We start from the raw sequence: 21288 nt of genomic DNA on the forward strand, positions 1-21288 counted from the left end.
TTCTTTGTTTGCTTGGAAACGGGATTTAACAAAAAGTAAAATTGAAAATGATTTCATTGAATAACATTATAACAAATTTCTTAGGAACGGAACCGATTCACAAATGAATACTTTAGATTAGGAAGAACTTATATTAACAAAAAAAAATTCTAGCCTACATAACTGATTAGTAAATACTAGATTTCGTTCAGTATACCGCCAAAACGTTTTGTTTGTATGGAGATTGCAGCTATACCTTCAATTGCCCTCGTGACCAAATTACTTTAGTGCTCACAACAGTCGTATACCGCGTGCGTTCGTACCTAATGCACCTCATGGTTCATACAATTGTGTATCTTATCTCAAGGCCATAAGTGCTACGGTTATTAGTCGTGTCACTCGTGTCCGTACCGTTAGAGTAAAAGAGATTTTCGTGACCAGATCGTCGGTTCGCGTAATCGCTAGAGCTTCAAACTGGCTACCGTTTCCACGCTCGTTAACTTCTGACTTTAGGTATACCTGAAAAGATGGACTTTGGCATACAAAGTTGGAGATTGTGTGAAGGCACGGCATGGTAAGATAAAGGGGTTGATTTTGGCCTTGTCACGCCCATAGAAGTTTTATAGTGATTACGTAACTGTATCATCATCCGCTTTTGTTATGAAATAAGAACATCTGAAATTCAGTATCACGTGTATAAGATGTATTTAGCGAATTTTTTTTTTGTTCTAATTAAACTTATACTTATTATAAGCCAAACATTTCGAGCAAACTGAAGGTAATTACACTAAAATAATCTTTCAGATTTCATATTCTGAAATTGCTAGGTGTCACGATAGCATGGGTACTGTCAATTTTGAAAACGACCACTATGAGAATTAACGCCCCAAATAAATAGGTCTAAAATAACTAGTAACGATCATTACCCAGTTCATTAGCTCGAATTTATACCTTGAAGGAATATAATTTCACGGTTACTACCTAATTAATTAGTAATCGTTATTCACCACAAAATAAGCGCGTAAATAAGATACTAACTTGGTTGTTAAAGCATATTCAGTTCATGGTCAGATAAAAAGTATTAATAAAGAAGACAGATAGCAAAAAGAAGGTGGTAGCGACAGTAAGTACAGTCTCTTTTTAGGGTTCCGTACCCAAAGGGTAAAACGGGACCCTATTACTAAGACTTCGCTGTCCGTCCGTCCGTCCGTCCGTCCGTCTGTCACCAGGCTGTATCTCACGACCCGTGATAGCTAGACAGTTGAAATTTTCACAGATGATGTATTTCTGTTGCCGCTGTAACAACAAATACTAAAAACAGAATAAAAGAAAGATTTAAATGGGGCTCCCATACAACAAACGTGATTTTTGACCAAAGTTAAGCAACGTCGGGAGTGGTCAGTACTTGGATGGGTGACCGTTTTTTTTTTGCTTTTTTTTCGTTTTTTTTTTGCATTATGGTACGGAACCCTTCGTGCGCGAGTCCGACTCGCACTTGCCCGGTTTTTTTTACGTGAGCTTTGGATAGCTTTCAATATTGCACACAAACTAGTCGAATTACGTTACTCTACGCTTACATTATTCATTATTCATATCTTTTCTATATTCTGACCTTATACTCGTATTTAGTTCGGAATTAAATCAGTTTGTTGCTAAATGTAGGTCAAGATTATGGTCAAGATGTTTGATTGCATTTATGATTTTGGCTATATGTAGGTATTTAAAAAGTTAATGAAATGCTAGAGCCCAAAAAAAGCGGTCAAGTGCGAGTCGGACTCGTGTTCCAAGGGTTCCGTACATTACTCGTAACAAGTTACTTTTACAGACACTTAATGTACGTAGTCGATACGGAAAAAGACTAAAAGGAATGGGTATGATTTAATCAATCACAAAACAAATGTATTTTCTATCACCTAATTGACATGATTGGTCATTAAAATCATAGATTTCTAGTAACAATATGTATCTAAGTAAGTCGGGGGAAAAACATCAATAATTGAGTTTACCGATGTATGAACTGTGATTTAATTTTGCCTTCTATAATCCGATGTCTGGTAGTATGTAATTTAAGTGTGTCCATTTCAGATAATTTCTACCGATACTTATCAGCCTAAGACATTAGTAATAATATGTAGGTATGTATGTGTATAATAACCACACTTTATAAAACAATAGACAATAAGACTAAGATAATAATATAGTATTACGTCTATTCCACAGATATCAAGCACGTACCTACGTAGTGTTGGTCATACAAATCAAGACGCCAAGATGTAGCACCAGATGAAGTGCACTCTTGAACAGTCGTAAAGAACTTTATGGAGATAGTTCACAAGATACACATAGAGTTACAAATTATCTGCTAAACTTTATCCAGAAACACAAGCATCTAAAGAAAAAAGACTAAAGGAAATTACTCGTAAATAACGACAAGAGTAAATTTTATTTACGAACACACAATTTAAAATTAGAACATTCACCTTTATTTTTCTATTTCTGCGACACACCGTTAAAGGAAGGACAGTCCGACGACTTTGCAATCTTTGCATGTTTACTGGCATCCTTCGTCTGCTCTCTTCGTCTATCTGGTTTTACCCGCTATCTGGTATAGTCCCCCTTTCCCCTAAGTACAAACAGCAAGTGTACTATCTTAGAACGTCTCCTCTACCAGGCGTAGCTCACTCCGCGATTTCGTCGCGTCGCTACAAGTACATGCGACCCACACCAATTTTGGTGTCTTGCCGCGCACCGCTACGGAACGGACGCCTTCTCGCGCTTGCACCACCTGGTGGTCATATCTGTCGTAATAGACGCGTTTTGTTAGAGAGTGAACCTTCTGTACCTAGTATTATCATTTATTCTGTGGGTCTACGTCAAAAGCGAGCAACAAACCGAAACAAGTTTCGTCATCGCGCGATCTCAAAAAACGACTGCATCCGTCATTACACTTTCTAAACTCTTTGTTGCCTACTATTATTGTATGGAGTTTTTGTAAGACATTGCACCGACGTAACAAGATGGAGTTTTAATTGTACCGTAAACCGGGGTTACTTTGATTTGCGGGTCGACTTTGATAACGACTTCCCTCCGCTACTAAAGTGCTTGTTTTAACGAGTTGAAAAATACCTTTGCAGTTATTTTTTCTTTATTGGCAACACTGATAGTTGCCTCACCGCGTAGTAATCGGATGCGAGTGTAATATTATTATTTCGTCTAGAAAAAATAATAATGGCGGGTACGCTTTTCTTCTTCGTTTTATTGGTGTATTTGTACCAAATGTACTAAACATGTAATTTTATTGTGTCTTAGGTTAATCAGTGTTTATTCGTGAGTTTATAAAAAATACCGGAATTCGACAAGTTACACATGCGCATGTAGCCGGTGAATCCATGGATCCAGCGATCAAAGACACCCCGGTCTTTGATCGCTTATACGTGGTGAAATTGATCAAAAGATTAAAGTAACACCATGAATTATATTGGCAACTTACGATTTTTTAATCTATTTTTTTAAATAGTTATATAATAAATAGGTATCGTTTGAGTCAATGGAAGAGGTAGAGGTTGTAAAATTATAAGTTTGTATGTAGGAGTTGATCCCCGGAACTGCTCATTTGATTTCAAACATTCTTTTACCCGTTTCTATTGTATGGACTTAACTTTCTGGGTAGAATTTGGGTATATTTTATCCTGCAGCTTTGCTTTAGATTTTTAATTATACGTGCGTGAGGCCACCAGGCCACCGGGGTATTAATACTACAATAAATAAATATGCAATTTTTTTATAGACTCAACGCCAGAGATGAAAAAATATCGGGTAACGAGACTACAAAAAATACCACGAAGAACAACTCAATGATGCACTCGCAAATATAGTGGCGGGCACAAAATCTATTCGTGCCGTATCGAAAGCATACAATATTTTGTATAAAACTTTATACAATAAGTATAAAGGCAACATATCAAAAACCCGGGTGCACAGACCAAATTTACTGAAACGGAAAAGCTTGCAATTCAAAAATCTGTTGCTAAGTGCGATGATAAGTTAAATCCCTACGTTATTTATACATAGTAAATAATCTAATAAGCGCTTAAAGTTATGAATTTTTATCATTTGGTATGTTATCAAAGTACATACCTTAAAATATATATAACTTAAAAAGTACTTAACAAATTTCCGAAATTCGAAGATTGGCGACGAACGGATGAGTATACAACGTCCACCGACAGCAGCCAACGGCAATCTTCCAAAATATATTGAACGACAAACTCGAGTTGTACCGTGTTTTAATTTAATTATAATTAACAAAATAAATCCAGAGATTTATTTACTTGTGTACAGATACACAAGTTTAAATAACAAGTCTACATTGAAGATCCACTTATTAGGCATCCCTGCATAATCTAGAAAGTCTCTAAAATGAGACTTAATTGTAAAATACACCTTCCAGTAGGTACCTTTTCAAGAAACTTTTAGCAGAAAAAAAAATACTTAACTTTCAGAAAGCTATCCATTTGAATTAGATGAACCTGGTCAAAGTTAGATAAGATAAGATAAAATGTATTTCATTGAAAAATATCCAAAAATTAAAACAATCATAATACGGTTCAACAGTTACTTAAATAAGTATTATAAATGTACAATTATGGTTTAGAAAAGTAAACATAAAATAAAAGATCTTGTAAGCAAAAATTGTAACTGGCTCTAACATATTTTACATCAATATAAACTAAGTAACTTAATACTTGTATTTTAGGTATTTCGTGTTAGTTGGCAAAACGCACAGGCAAAAATAGCACAAAACGGGTGGAAAAGGGTATCAAAGCCAAATATTACAGAGATTTTACAAAAATACAGTAAATTTTACTCATTGTTATAAGGTGGAAAGTTGCCTTACTATAGTTTTATAAACAAATGGTTACGAGTATTATCCAAGAGTAGGGGAGACCGAGGTGAGTTGTGACAGAGGAGAGTTGTGACATTGTCGATTTTTTGGAATCTAATGACTGTTAGCGAGCTCGCAAGGGTGCGTTTGTTGGCTCGTAACTTGAACTAACAAACGCGCGCTATTGCGACCTTGTTTTTAGTTAATAGATTCCAAAAAATCAACGATGTCCCAACTCTCCTCTGTCACAACTCACCTCGGTCTCCCCTACTATCCGTCAAGAATGGTGGCACATTCGCCACGTACGCAGTATTTGCAACGCATTCCTAAGACGCAGTCGGTTTTGAAATGGATGACCGTCCCGAAAACGCGAAGCAAATCAAGCTTTAAGAGCCAACGGGAGTGGTCATTTCTCCATACAAAAGTACTCCTCGTTTTCCTCCGTGGTTTTTGAAGCTAGAGCAATGATTTTTTCAACACAGATTAATATTGTCAATATCTGTGTTGGACCGTTTTGCTTTTTTTGATATTTTTGTTTTTTAAGGCGCTAGAGCCCTTCAAAAATGGCCAAAATGGCCTAATTGACTATGCCGCAATGAGAGGCGTGGCATTCAAAACTGATATCAATTAGCCAAAAAAGCAAAACGGTCCGACACAGATAATTTCATAATCATTTAGATTTCCAAATTTGGTTACGATTGGTTAAGTTTTGGAGGAGGAAACAGAGGAGTACGAAACCTCGATTTTTGAGATTTTTACGCAGGATTTTTCGCCTTGTCCTTATCGCACTACTTTTAGGTGCCGCTTCCGTTAGCGAGACGGGTATATTTACCTAAAATATTTAAAACTCAGCTCCTGTTTCGTCTTAATAGATGTTCTTTACCTCGCGTTATGTAGTTTACAGAAGACATGCTTTCTTACATGTATCGCAGTATATTTTAACTAAATGCAATGTCTACTCGTACACTCGTCTAAATGCAATGTCTACTCGTACACTCGTCTAATATACCAGGTTACTCAAACTATATCTAGACGCATTCGAAGACATTGTTAATAGAACTGCGTTTAAATATTTGTGAACACGTTATTCGCTTTAATATATCTGACGTTGACTGTACCAATGTTCTCGCTCAAATAATAGCAACAATGGGTGCCAAAGTTCAATATAAGTTCTGCACACGCAAGACTTTCCCGCTTCCGCTGTAAACTGGCGACAGTTCAGCGATAGTGCATCTGTGACGTCACGTGGTAGGGGGGAGGTCGTTGCCCTGCCGCGCTGGAGATGCCGATAACGACGGTCAACATCTTAGATGACCCATTTGATTATAATTGTTTGTGTCTTCTCTTAGGTCAATGTGGGATTAACGTATCTTTGTACATAAATACACATTAAACGAAACAAACAAAGTTTTAAAAGTAACATTTCTTAAATATCATAAAGTAGGTATCTATGTACAGTCACCACACGGGATTGTTATGCCATTTAGGGTTCTTGCTAAATTGGAAATTCTATAGCGTAAGTTTCACCAATTTAGCTAGGACCCTAAATGGCGCAACAATTGCTGAGCGTGATGGTACCTACAACTAAATGACTTAGGAATAAAGGTATCTTATATTTATTATTTTAATAATAATTAGGTATGTTGATAAAACTTCATCAATTTATCAATGTAGATATCATAGATTATCAATCCTACCCAAGAGTATTTCAAAACATATAATTTTTTCTTGGAAAGAAATGTTATGTAGGTAATAAAACAGGAACGGAATCAATTAGTAATCTATTCTTAAAAAGCCTCCCCCTCATCCCTACTCTACACAACATGGCTCATTAGGGCCGTGGGAAGCGGGCGCACTAGTGCTGCCAAGCGGCGGTGTCGACAAAGTATCGATATAAATCATAAACTAAATGTTACAGTTATACCCCCTTATTCATAAACGTATACTAAAGTTGACAAGCCGATAATAAGCGTTTGTCCCTTTCCGACGTATTGGTATGATGGAAAGGGACAAACGATTATTATCGGCTTGTCAACTTCAGTAGACGTTTATGAATAAGGGGGATAGTGTTTAGACTAAATGAGCCGTGGCAAAATGCCGGGATAACGCGAGGAAGAAGAGAGAGTGTTTAGACTAAATATGAATACAGCAGAAACGCGTGTGAATTTTAAATCATTGTGAAATGCGATGAAAAAACATTTTAATGTGAGGTTACTTTAACAACATGTGAGCACGTCTTGACCTTTAGTGCAATGTAACAACAAAGCTCTGTAAACGTGTCGTGTAGAAATATGACTTGGAAAAGTATTTTGCCTATACGGTTACATAGTAACTTCGGTCATTATACAATTCCATAATAATTTTAGACTCAATAATGTACAACATATGTTATTTTTTGTTTTTGTTGTTTGATAATAAGTTATTTCGCATCAGAAACAGAGTTGGTTTTGTTTTTTAAATATAATCTAGAACTTATCCGAAGTGGTGTCTTAAGCAGATGCGATTACAGCTGTTTGAGCTGTTTCTCACGTTACACCTGTTTTTAACTTTGAACATCTTTACGATATTCGATGCAAATTTAGCCTCAAGGTATAATGAAATGTACTTATTACCTGTAAGTAAGTACTGGGAAGCTAATTCACAAAGTATTGTTATGTTTCTCAGCCTAAAGTACATTGATTGAATAGTGAATACGATACGCATATTACCCATGCATGACATTCCAATAGACTAATTAGAAAATATAAACTCTGCACTCAATAATGGAGGGTTTATAAATGCGTAAACTCAATAGTTTATGCGTAATTATGTCTTCCATACATTACATACCGCACCGCATTGGGCTAGCGTGGGGACTATAGCCCAAGCCCTCTCGCGTATGAGAGGAGGCATGTGCCCAGCAGTGGGACGTATATAGGCTGAAATGATGATGATGATGACCTCTAAAGCATAATTTTTAAAAATACAATTTAACCTGCAAGATGATAACAACCAACTGGTCATGTTTAAAAGTGTTCATGGTTAACAAAATATAATAAATAGTTTTACTTTACTACTTTTCAAAAATATATTTGGATTTATACTGCACACTGGTCTTATTTTATAAAATTTTGCGTTTTTTGGCTCGGCTTAAAATTTAAAACGTGAAAACAATCGATATCACATAAACTGCAAATAGCACAATCTCTAACCGGATTGCGAGTAAGCAACGTTTACAAACAACAGCGGCAAACGAATGAATACAAGTACGTTCTGTGAAAACGTCTCTCAGTTTCGACATAGTACGTGTGAGAACACGGTGTATAGCTCACCTATGCGCTGAAAGTGGATAATGCTACTATTATGTTAGTACAATAAACACAAAGGCGATTGTATGAGATATAAATGGTAGTGCTACTGTCCTATCGCCGCCTTGTCGCCTTTAGTGTTACGTATCCTATTATATGTTCACGTAAGGAATAAGAATCAAGGCGGTAATGGCAACCTAAGGCAATACCTCGTGCTAATATAAAATAAATTCAAGTTTTACGTACGCGTGTATGGCGGAAGGCCACATTACTACAGAACTTTTAACACCACCGTACCCTACCATTAGATACCAACATTCATAGTAAAGTCCTTTTTAGAAAAATACTAATTGTAACCAAAGACAAACCTAAATTACCTATTTACATAAATTTGTAGCGTATACTACTTAACTAAGGCTTTAAGTACTATTGTAAATACTTACAAGTAATTTGTGACACTACCAGTTATACCTAAAAGTCATATTTCAGAAGAACTACGACACACTCCTAATCTTTGACAATTAAAACTTAAAGCAACATCGATGTACCTACTGATAATAGATGTCGCTTTATTATACTTGTTCAGCTAGGTAAGCATAATGTACGCCTATCCTTAGGTCCTATTCTCGATGCATTAAAACAATATCGGTATCGTATTATCCTAGCATTCCCCTTTATATAGCTCAGACAGAGTTTGTATTGAATTTTCGATTCTGAATACGCTTTCAGACCCAATTGGAAACATAGGTAACCTACTAGCACAGACAGATAGCATTATTATGCGATTATTCCACCAATAACTGTGTGGAATACTTAACTACGCATTGTGTTGTTATTGATAGCAGCGATATACTCGTAAATGGGCTTTTGCAGTTTATATAGCTTCATGAATGTATCCAATTGAATAGGTAGGATCAGAATTAATGTTCCCTTTAAACATATTTACTCTTTTTTTTTTTAGGAATTCCATACGGTAATAAACTTAAGTAGGTTTAAGTACGAAATATAATTAATATTAACAATCCCTATTACGTAAAAAACTTTATGCAACTATCTATTTTACGGATTTAACAAATTTAGGACGTTTTTAGTGCTTAAAAATATGCCACAAAATGTGCTTAACTTCCCGCGAACCATTTCCTTAATGGGCTCGTAGTTATATTAGTTGAAAACTGACGTAACAAGGACGCATTTAAGTTTGACCGTAACTTTTTACGGCTGCTCGCGTAAATTCATACTGAGGCAACCGGAATAATACGTCCAAAAACTTCTCCTTGGTGCTAAAGCTTTTACATAAATATTTTTATTACCTGATCATCCAACCATTTTTTTGGATTGGCTTGGCTTCCTAATCCTACCTTATTTATACCGGAAAATTTATTTATACCTTAATCATAAGAGAATAAATATAATTGTGGACGTAGGAGGTAGACGTGGGACTTGTAATACTTCTCTTTAAGAAGGCTTATTGCAAATACATCCTAAGGAATTTACGGCATTTTCCATATTATGAATACCTTTTAGATTTATTTATTTCACAACATATATGATTACAGTATAATTTTTTTTTTATATCCACAACGCAGGCTTCGTCAGGTGGCCACAAATGCAAATCCGCAACATGCTTCGTCTAAAACAAACCAATGATGATGTCCGCACCAGGCTTCGTCATTTTTAAACAAAACAATTGTCACTAATCGTACCTGGTTCAAAAGTCCCCATCACACTGGCAGCATTACCACGTTGAATGGCCAATGAGATTTGTTGAACCAGGTACGATCGGGACCGAGGGTCACACCCCCTGTCCCTCAGCCGCCGGCCCAAACCCCATGCGAATTCCTTGGCCTCCAAAGCCCAAGGTCCCGCAGTCTCGACTGCAACTGGCACAAAGTCGTACATTGGCTCCAGGGCAGAGTACTTAACATGCTTCATTTTAGCCGCATACTCCACGGCTGAGCCAGCAGACCTCACCGTGAGATTCAAGTGGGACGGCGCAAACGTACTGACGCACGTTGCATCCCACAGGAGGCACCGTCCCTTCTGCCATGGAACCAATGTCAGACCGTCAGGTCTCTTGCCATCTGTGCGGCACAACCCTGGAGGCTCCAAAACGCAAGGGACGTTGGCCGACACCAGAGCCCTGCGGATTACATCATTGATAGCATGATGCCTTGAAAAACGCCCGGCGCATTTCAAGCAGCTTAGGCCATGGTGTCCGTTGTCATGGTGAATTAAATTCGCATTACTGTTAAATCAGAGTCTATAATTTTAGTAATCAGTATATTTGTGTGAATATGAAGACGTCTGAATAGTACTAGTAGAGCAGTATTCAGCCTTACCAATATTCTGATACTCAGTCATTTAAATAGCAATTAATTAAAACACATTAAATTCCATCGTTGCTGCTTTACAGGTGTAAAATAATGAATATACGATGTATAATAAATATAAGAAAGGATATAATAAATTACTCGTTTATCACTGCAACAGACAGTTCTTCATAATATCGTAACAAATGTGGTCGTTACTGGACGTAAACTGCACCTAAACAATTTTACTTCACCTTTGGCATATATAAACCAAACGATAGTCGTAAATTTAATGCATTTATCTACTATGTATGTATAAATAATAACCAAGTCTATCGTTATTTTTTGTCTAGTATCAACTTTAACGTATGTACAATGTTCACAAAAAATTACCAGTAACGGAAATTGAAATTTGGAAAATAACTTCTACTATTACCAAAATATTTTAACAGACGACCGCATTATAGTTACTGGTTTTGCTGACTGTACTTTGCCACAAGCGAACTAGTATGTGAAACGGAAGCCTAACCACCAATGAAATTACGAATAGTTTTGTTACATACACAATATTGGCGTAAATAGGGAAAATCTCACTACCTACACCTACACGTCTAGAGTAAATTTATTTAACTTTGTAACAATATGCCCAGCAGCGGACCACAATAGCATTTGTGTGGTGAGTACTTTAAGATAGCAGATCAAAAAGCAAAGTTAAATAATCTTTCACTTTATAATTCCAGTAACTGAGTTCACAAACTTGGGATATGAATATTTATAAACTCGCGGAATTAATTCGAATTAGGAGTTCTACTAATATTTGCAGGCTAGGATCCCACGAGTCTGGGTAGCCTTATATGTAAGTTTACCAATTACCGTTTGCGTAACGTTTAGTTAATCCGGTTTTATTACTCTCATGTATTTAAGAAGTACGAAAGTTAATTGAAGCAAAGCCAAGTAAATATTTGTCACTCCGCAAGGCAGAGGTTTCACGCCCTATAGAGTTATTTGTCTATAGAGCTTTGATGACATAAGCTTTTTATCAAACCACCATCTAAGTGTAATAATCTTTAATCGAAAAAAAACGACTTCACAAAGCAGTTTGAAATGCAATAAAAAATATTGACGACTATAGTGCATCTCATAACAATTATAATTAAATCAATTTTTTATCAAGCAGATACGTCTGCGAGCGATATTCCAAATTTTGTATTAAAGGAAAAAATGGAAAAATTTACGCTTCCGGCAGGACTTGAACCCGCATCCTCCACAATCCGTGTGTTGCTCTTAACCAATTGAGCTACGGAAGCCTACCAGGACATCGCAAATCTTTCCATTCCATTCTTTATGTAAACACGCCTTTGGGGTGGCGTATAGCGACATCTACCGAAAGACAATTACATCTTTTAAATTATAATTAACCCCAAGACGTAATATAAGTAAGGTAAACGTAGGTACTGGTGCTCGACGCGGTCCCAGTACCTACATGTCATTTTGAAACTTAAGTCATTGTCAATAGAGGTGACAGCAAGGTGTCATCTATCGGGCATTAGCATGTCGAGCACTAGTACGTTTACCTTACTTGTCGTGGAAGAGTTCCACTTTGGTCTTCGGGAGCAGCTCTATTTCACCAAATGCAAATCCATGATTAAAAAAATCGATATAAGTATGCTTATAAGATTTGCGGAGTTCGCTCAATTGCTCGTGGATAACTTGCTGAACAAAGTTAACAAAGAAGACGTATCACCAAACGTTTAGTCAATTACATAGTTATATACATGTCGTTGTTTTGTTCTGGTGTTCATCGGTAGTTCCACTTAAGCAAATGTCACTTTTTTTTAAATATAAATACTCGATTTGTTGATAAAAATACAAAAATCACTATATGTATGCCTATAAGATTTGAGAAGTTTCCTCGACTCCCCATGGTCATCATCAGAACTAGACAAAATAGGACCAATCTCTATCTAAGTTCGGAGTTCTGAGGTAACCAGCATCAAAAATAATTAAAAAATTTGAATTGAGAACCTCTATTATGTTATCAAGTTATGTTAAACAAACCCAAAACAGCTCATAAAAGCTTCAAAGGCAAATCCTATTAAAGAGGGTGAGGAAGGCAAGTTTTTATAGCAGTTTTAATTAGTTACTTGTCTCAGTTCATAGTAAACTGTCTCGCGGATCGAATAATTTAATAATTTTTATATTCGCGTAACTCAAAAGTATATAATAGAGTATGGAAAATCCAATCCGGGTGAACCCAGTTGAACAAAGATGGAAATCATAAAGTCGTAAAGACATAAGGTTCTGAAAGGAGTTTTAATAAGTCCATTTTCCAAAATATAGACGCGTTGATAAGCTTTTGTTTTGAAACCAATCAAATACTGACGGAAGTAGTGTCAGCCAATGTATGGGACGTGCAAATTTTGGTATCGGATGAATTCACTTGGCACAGACATAATATACGTAAAGCTAAGCCAAACGTTTGGCTACCGGGCTGTATTAGCTTAGCTTTACGTATATTACATCTGTGCCAAGTGAATTCATCCGATACCAAAATTTGCACCCTATGACACTACTTCCGTCACTAAAATGGCGTGGGCCTTTGAAGGTTCGCTTCAATTTGTAAGGAAAATACCGCAAGTAAATCAAAGGCGTAATAAACTTTTCAACAGGTAGGTTCTTCAATGTTTTATCCATTATTGTAAGCCTATTTATTTGGAATATGTTTTGGCATTTATTTATAAAAATATTACACTTTACATTTAATTAATAAGCGAGAATTACATTAATGTCAATTTCACTTAAGAACTAAGAAATAAACTATCAGTAAACTCTAAAACTATAAATTACAACTAAACCCAAACTAACCTATAAAAACTAATCAAATAACCCACCCCGCATCGCCCCCGGCGCAAAGGTGCCCATCACACTTGCTGCGTTACCGCGTTGAACCGCGATGGACAACCTCTGCGCTAGGAACGATCCGGAGCGGGGGTCGAGACCCCTCTGCTGCAGGCGACGCCCCAGCTCCCCGAGAAAAGTTTTCGCCTCCGCGCACCAACACCCAGAAGTCTCCACAGCCAAGGGGACGAACAAGTAGTTCGTTAGCCCCGAGTACTTGTCCCTTTTTAGGGACGCCGCCTGCTCAGCGGCTGCACCTGCCGACCGCACAGTGCGGCCAAGGTGCGTGGCGGCAAATGTGCTGACGCAGGTGGCGTCCCACAAAAGGCACTTTCCTTTCTCCCACGGCACCAGAGTCAAACCGTCCGGCCTTTTGCCATCTGACCGACTAAGGCCCGGCGGCTCCAGCACACACGGGACGTTGGCTGACACCAGCGCCCTTCGAACAATGTCGTTCAACGCGTGGTGGCGTGGAAACCTCCCCGCGCATCGGCAACAGCTCAAAGCGTGGTGCCCGTTGCTCTCCACCATGGACCCGCAGATGCATAGATGTGGTTGACAAACATCGCAACCCAGACGAAGAGCAACGGCCACCCGCAACGAGTCATTGTCGAGCAGGGTGCCTAAGTTCGGGGAGGGAAGGGCGTGCAACCAAGCCCCAGATTCTGGCGCCAAAGCCGCGTTCAGTCTGGCTCTATCCGCACCAGAAGCTTTGCCTAAAAGACAGTCAAACAGACGCTTAATCCCGACCTCGTCCCACAAGCGCTGACGGAACGGCTGTTCAGGCACTGACGCACCCGGGTTGAGAGCCTCCCAGGCCGACAACGCATCGGAAGCGAAAGGTATTTCTGCCTTGCCACCATCTAACGATAAAATCTTAGTGACAAGGTCCACGGCCCCCGCCGCCGACGCCAGGAAAGCCGGAAGGCACACATCCCGCACGCGCCGTATGCCAATACCGCCACTCCGTATAGGCAACGAAGCCAAGTCCCACTGGTTTGAATTCAGAGAGACATTCAGCACACCCTCAGCACATTCCTTCACCACCAGGTCGAACGAGTCCATGTGGCCGGGGTGCAGCCAGGCAGGTACAGTACGCAGAAAGTACATCACCTTGGGAACGGCAAAACAGGACCTTAACAAAGTAAGTGCCACATGAGCCGAGAGCTTTTTCAGCCTCTCGCCAGCGGACCTAAGAAGCTGCTCTCTCACCTTGAAGGCTTCAGGTATAGCTGCGGGGAACATCGGGGAACCCAAAAGGTTAAAATTCTGGGTAGATAACTCCTTGAGGCCAGGGAGTAGGGCACAAAACAAAGAGAAGGAAGGTTGTGAGTTGGCACTGCAAGGAAAAAACTCACATTTACTAGAGTTCACTTCGAGCCCCAGCTCCCGAAAAAGTGGAAGGAGCGCAAGCAGGTCCTGTTCGACCTCCTCCGGCCTACCCCCCAGAGTGCCGTCGTCGAGGTACCACACGTTCAAAGGGGATCGAGATCTAGATATGACTTTTTGAATAGCCAGGCTGAAGATAAGGGGTCCAAGCGGGTCCCCCTGCTGAGCACCGACCTGGGATGGAATAAGGGACCCGTTAAAGAAGAGTTTGGAAGGAGACGAATAGGACTGGTACAAGAAAGGGTAAAGAGCTGGGGCTTTCTCCCGAACCTCTGCAAGAAGAGTGTCGCGTTCCAGAGAGTTGAAAGCATTCTTAATGTCAAGCTTAATTATGATGCAATCCGCGTTATTTGGGTCGAGCGCGAAGGCTCGAACGGCGTGAATGGCAGCCTCACAACCCAGTTTGGTACCAAATCCCAGTTGGCACGGTTGCAAATAGGAAGCCATTTCGTCTCTCACAGCATTACAACCAAGCTTGGCAGTCAAACGGCGGAACACGCTGCCGACAGCGATTGGCCTTAAACCGCCATCCTTTTTCGACAGCGCGCATAGGGACGCACCGTATACATATGGACAGACCAAGGGGTTTAATTGACCACTAAGGAGGAAGTTACATAGCCTGGTCAAGCACTCCAGCAACCGAAGCCCATTATCGCCAGCAGAACCAGAAGTAAGCTCCTTTAGATGTGATGGGCGAATACCATCTAAGCCCGCTGCCGAAGCACTGTTAAAGGAGCCTAGAGCCTGTGCAACCTCCTCCGGCCTGACTGTGAGAGGTGGGCAGGAGCTGTCTGGTTCAGGTGGGAACAACAACGGCCGGGATGGGGCAGGGTGCTTTAACTGCAAGTTGGCAAGGGTTTCAGGGCTCGACGGTGCCACAGAATCGTCCGACATCAAAACCCTGACTGCACCCCTAAGATCGCCCTCGAAGACTTTCGACTCGATAGTTCTCAGGACCGAGTGCGGCCTCAGAGCCACCGACTCGGCCTCGACGCCCAAAGTATCGATGAGCCCCACCGATGCGATGTTACGCTTCACTTTTGTGGTCAAGTTACCCGGACCGGCTGCTTCTGGCGCTTTCAATGCGGAATAGGCAAATGACAGTAACTCGAACCACTCAGACACACCATTGGTATCGATGCATCTATCGATCACATCGCACAACTTGCCCGCAGCAAGGTTCCGAGCTCCTCTAGGGATGTGACGCAATACCCGCACCGACTTCCTAAAAGTGGCCAGGTCTTCAAAACACGAGGTTCTACCACTGTCGTCCGAGAGCACGCGCCGCTGCTGCTGCACCGCAACTGAGGGGGAGGGGGAGGGAGAGAGCGTCGTTCGGGGCACATCTTTGTGTATGTGCCCAATATGCACTTTCAGGCCATGTTCAGTAAATGTGCGCGGAGAATTAGGGCAATGGGGACACCGCACACGGGTGGGAGCCTGCATCTTAACGACTACAAAGTTAAATAATACAAAAATAACCTTAAATCCAAATACAGTAATTTAAACAATAATAAAAATCCCAATCAAAGGCAAACAAAACGACTACACACATAAAATAACTTAAAATAAGTCTTGTGTAAAATTATAAAATTTATTCACATTCATTTAAGTCCACAGAAATAAATCTAATTTGCAAACACGAAGTAAGTATTTAACGTGATTATTGTAAGTACATTGAACAAGAAATAAAAAATATTCTGTTTGAAAAAAAAAGTTTTTGACATACAATTATTTCAAAGGAACGTACTTAAAAGGTATTTCATTAACAATGTAAACCCACAGGTCTAGAATGTACAAGATTGCCTGTCTGTTAAATATTAAAAGTGCGACCAAGATCGGCGAAATGATAATATCAAGAGTCATTGGAAGTATTGAATTTAAAAATAACGTGTGAGTAATTGGGTAAATTAGTTTATTTTTGTAACAGTATATTCCAAGATATGTACCAACCGAATCTTTTGAATACAGCCGTTTGTCTTTTCTAGTCCGCTAACCTTAAGTTTTCGTACGTTCAAGCGGCCGCTACCGGGCGCTATGAACCTCCATAGTGGCCCCGTTTTTTCATTTGTAGTCTGCCTCTTTCGCTATAATGAAATGTTCATACACGAGATGGTTTCCCTTTTGCACACTTCGATTATCTATTAAGCGTAAGTGTCATTCTAGATCAAAACCCCTTAAATGGTTCTTATAAGTAGCTCATCTCATAAACCAACTTATTCAAACGATCGGGCTTATAATATAAGGGTTCTCATCTGTTCCTCATGTGACTTGCCTAGATTAAATTACTTTTTACAGAAAAATCACGTTACTTATTCTTGCGCCCAAAACTCAAAGCAGCTGCGTAGATCCATCGATGGACCCATGTCAATTTACACTACGTACCCCGCTCACTAAAAAGTCGGTTAAAAAGGTTTCCGAACTCGATTTCGGGGCGACAGATGGGCGACATCAAGACGTTATGGACGGCAATCCAGCTCACATGTTGTATAAAAAACGATCTGATGTATTTGAAATCGATTCTTTTCTACCGCGTATATTCGATATTCGACTTTAGACTCGATGTCGCATGGCGCTCGGTTCCAAGAAAGTTGGCAATCTGTCGCGCTCATGGAAATAGACTCGGTACTTATCGATGGTACTGTAATAGCTACATAAATGACAGAATTTCCTCTATTTCGAAATCGGAGCGTCTATAAATAGTGAAAGTTTCCTGTGCTCGATGAAGCCATTTATTTACTCGAATGATGAATTCAATTGAAAAGTTAATGTAGAAGAAAAGTTTTACCCCTTAGTTATACAACTTAGCAACCTCTGACAATCTCTGATACATTTTATAATAGAATCCATATTACAGTGAAACCTGGTTAATTGGCACCTGGAGAAATGGGAAACCTCAATAATTGCAACCAAAGGTCCGGTCCCGGTCCCTTGAGAGTTGAGACTAAAAGGCCTCTATAATTGAAATTTTGGAACCTCTATAATTGCAATTTAGATTTTAGTGCTTTTCGTAATTTTGCCTCTGCAATTGACCACATCGCAACTAAGACCTCTATAATGACACTGTGCTAAAAATATCTGTTGTTTTAGCTCTTCTTATTACCTCTATTATTGAAACGAGTCTTACTTACTACCTCTGTAATTGAAATAATATAGTTGTAGAGAACGGAAACAATATTTTAATAGTGATCATTTTATTTTAATACTTCATCAATAATTCCATTTATTTATTGGGTATCTATCACAGCCTGTAGTAGGCGAAATAGTTTTGATTAAATCAAAAACAAAGTTAGTATGCCTTTTACATTCCAATGAAACTTTCTTCTACAATTCAAGGATTTTTTACAACCCATATGATTAATAAGAAAATAAAGTAGTAATTAACTAATGTAGGTAGTGTAAAAGTGGAAGTTATATAATATATAGACCAAAAATCCAGAACGTAAGCTTGTAAATCTACTTTCACAGGTTATTTGGACCTCCATAAAAGAAATTTGTCAGAACGCAACCTCTATTAATGAAAACCTCTATAATTGACACAACGATTTTTTGAACCTCGTTAATTCATTGGCACGACCTGCTTAAATGAAAAACCTGGTTAATTGACAAAAAGTTGCCGGTCCCTTGAGATTGTAATTATCCAGGTTTTACTGTAATACAAAGTGTAGTTTTCATTACTTTTGAGTACATAAATACCTAATTTTTTTTTTCAACCTAGTGTTATAAATGCATTGACGATAACAGCGGTTTCGTAATCGATACACGCACACGTTTTAAATTATCCATAATTAAAACCGCTAAAGTTCAATATCGGATATCGGGCGGCGGTAAGCGGCACCGCTTGGCGTAATTAGTTAGCTCATAATTAAGTATGTACGCTACCTGCCGCTAAGCTAAATACGGGCGCTGCTGCGCCGAGTTTACACCGGCTTCCCAGAAACTCCGTTTGACGCAATTCCGGTCATGATCTCGAATTCACAACTCTTGGAGCTAATTTCCGAACGTCAGTTTGTTCTTTATTCAATTTCCGATATTGGCTATTCCGTACGTTCGGAATGTAGTTTCACACTCTTCCGTTTAGTTAGGTTCAGAGATTAACGCGATTATTCGTCCTTTAACCTTAATAAAAGCCACCCCCTGCTTTAATTTAATTTGGGGCTCGACTAATCGATAGTAATTGTCAATTTTAGGATGCAATAAATAATTTTAAATTAAAAATGGCGTATATAATAGGTACCTATTTACATTTTGTAACAATATTAAATGCTTTTTTAAGTAGGCGAAGTTAAATTGCTTACCGAGATTAACTTGAATCGTGCAATTAAGAAAATGAATTACAGTTAGGCGAGAGTAAGGGGAAGAGCACAAATGTTATTTATAATTTATAATGGAGTGGTACTGATACCTTTTGATTTTATATTTTGAGAATCGCGCTAAATAATTATAGTTGGCAATTTTGATAAGATTATTTTATGAAGAAACTTTATTTCAGTTATAACAAAGTAAAATAAAATAAAAAATACATTAATAGAATTACTAAGTACTTACAAAATATAACAACTGAATTTAGGTATTTTTAATGTAATCCTATTTAAAATATGTGTCCATTTTATTTATCTCATAAAGGATACATTTTACAATATGTACAATTAAGAAACTAAAACCCATTCTGACGGCCATGCCGGGTTCAATTTAGGTATTTATATTTTTTAGATAGGTTTAGTTTTAGATTATTATTTTATGTTAAACCAGTACGGACTCTATCTATGTAGCTATAATCAGGATAACACAAAAAAGACAATGATTGATACAGGAGATTCGTGAGAGAAATTTGGCATTTTTCTTCAAAAGTCACCCTCTCTGTTCCCCACCACCCATAACAGCCCGTCGAATATTAAATTCACCTCGTCAGTGACGCAACGTGCCGGAATATTGTGACTTCTGTCTGAATTTGGATAAATCATAAAAAATTTAGTCGTCGTGAAAAATATTTGCACGCAATATTACGCGCTTTTATTTATTATTACGTACCGGCGCCCTAGTGAAATATGACGAATGTTTATCAATTAATAAAGTTCTGTTTCAATAAATTTTATTGCCAGCGCAAAGAAAAAGGCTTAAGCCACGTTACAATAAATAGGTACCTTATTATCTGTTGAAAAATGCAGCCAACTTACCTGTAAAAAAAGAAACATAATGATACAAACAACAAGTAACAACTTTCATTCAGTTATTTAAATGTATCCCTACGAGGTTAAAAATTTATTTGTTTTTAACATACTTATTAGTACTTATTTTATTTTCTCAAAACGTATGAAATGGAGTAGGTTATGAAAACACGTAAAAACAACGTTACTAATGAAATTATTATATAAGGACGAGGATAGATATAAAGAAAACCTTACTTTTGTTTAATATGTTAAATATCTTATCATGATTTTAAATACAAAATTAAGATTTTAATTAATAAATTCCTCGAGCTATTTCAGAGTTAATAAATCAAAAGAGAATAAATAGTAACTACTAATAAAGCTTATCTTTATTAGCTATATTAGAACACATGTTCTCTTATACACATAAAAAAAATGGTAATTAATATTCCATAGCCTTTTACATAGTACAGACTGAATACTGTTAGCATTAAGTACACCTTTTGTTCCAAACTAAAAGGTAATATCCAAGTTTCAGTTAGGCAAAAACTTTAGAGGATTGATTAATTATTCCTTGAAGAAGCTTGGAAATTGTTTCGATTATGTTTTACTATGTTTTACTTAATATTTTTTGGTTTGATTTTATAAGATCATATAAGTAACTGTGGCTTTATAAAGGCACGCATTTAGTTAGCGATATTAAATATACATATTATTCAAAAAGTAATGGGCTTAAATTAAGTTAAAGGCCATTACAGTTGTTTACGGGTTCGCGGCATCGAATTAAATATACCTACGTAAAATGAATATGTTTTTGGTGTGTACCTAAATTAACCCCCCATAGTGTAAACAAAATAATTACATATAAAAACAATAGATAGCCAGTAGCTAGGTGACTTTAACGCCAGATAGCTTGTCTGGGTCGCAATTAAGAGGGCCATAAAAAGAGAGTAAAAAAGTGCACGCGCGCCGGCAGATGTTGGCGCGCCGACCAACGAGCGGCCGCGACAGGTGCACGCAGGGTCGGCACGCGACTAACTCGGAACGACATTATCCCATTTGATGTATAGAAATTACAAGAACTTTAAGGCCACTTGTATCTTTAATGACCTTGACGTTTAACCCGTTCAACGTGCTTGCTATTTTATTAGTCAAAAAATGGGCGTACCAAGGGCCGACATGCATAATTGCATATTGCATAACATCCGATACTAGTGATACTAGATAAACAGGGTACTTCCTATTTGTTTAAAAAAGCGGCTGAATCCTTAATGCGACTAGTACCAATTGAAACGGCTTCAATTGAAGTGGAGCCAGCTCACACGAAATTTTATACTTAAATATTATTCGTAAAATGAAATATGTAGTACCCCATTTAGTTTTTAAAATGT

General features: G+C 38.2%; 1 protein-coding gene and 1 non-coding gene across 2 annotated transcripts in view; both read right to left on the reverse strand.

The window, feature by feature from the left end:
- The window catches only part of LOC134794309 (protein couch potato), a 228705-nt gene that overhangs the window by 123647 nt on the left and 83770 nt on the right, over positions 1-21288 (reverse strand). The gene's annotated exons all lie outside the window — the stretch shown is intronic.
- Positions 11695-11767, reverse strand: Trnas-gga (transfer RNA serine (anticodon GGA)). The gene has a single exon. It is a non-coding gene; the product is annotated as a tRNA-Ser (tRNA).

Source organism: Cydia splendana, chromosome 10 (assembly GCF_910591565.1).
Source record: "Cydia splendana chromosome 10, ilCydSple1.2, whole genome shotgun sequence".
NCBI lineage: Eukaryota > Metazoa > Arthropoda > Insecta > Lepidoptera > Tortricidae > Cydia > Cydia splendana.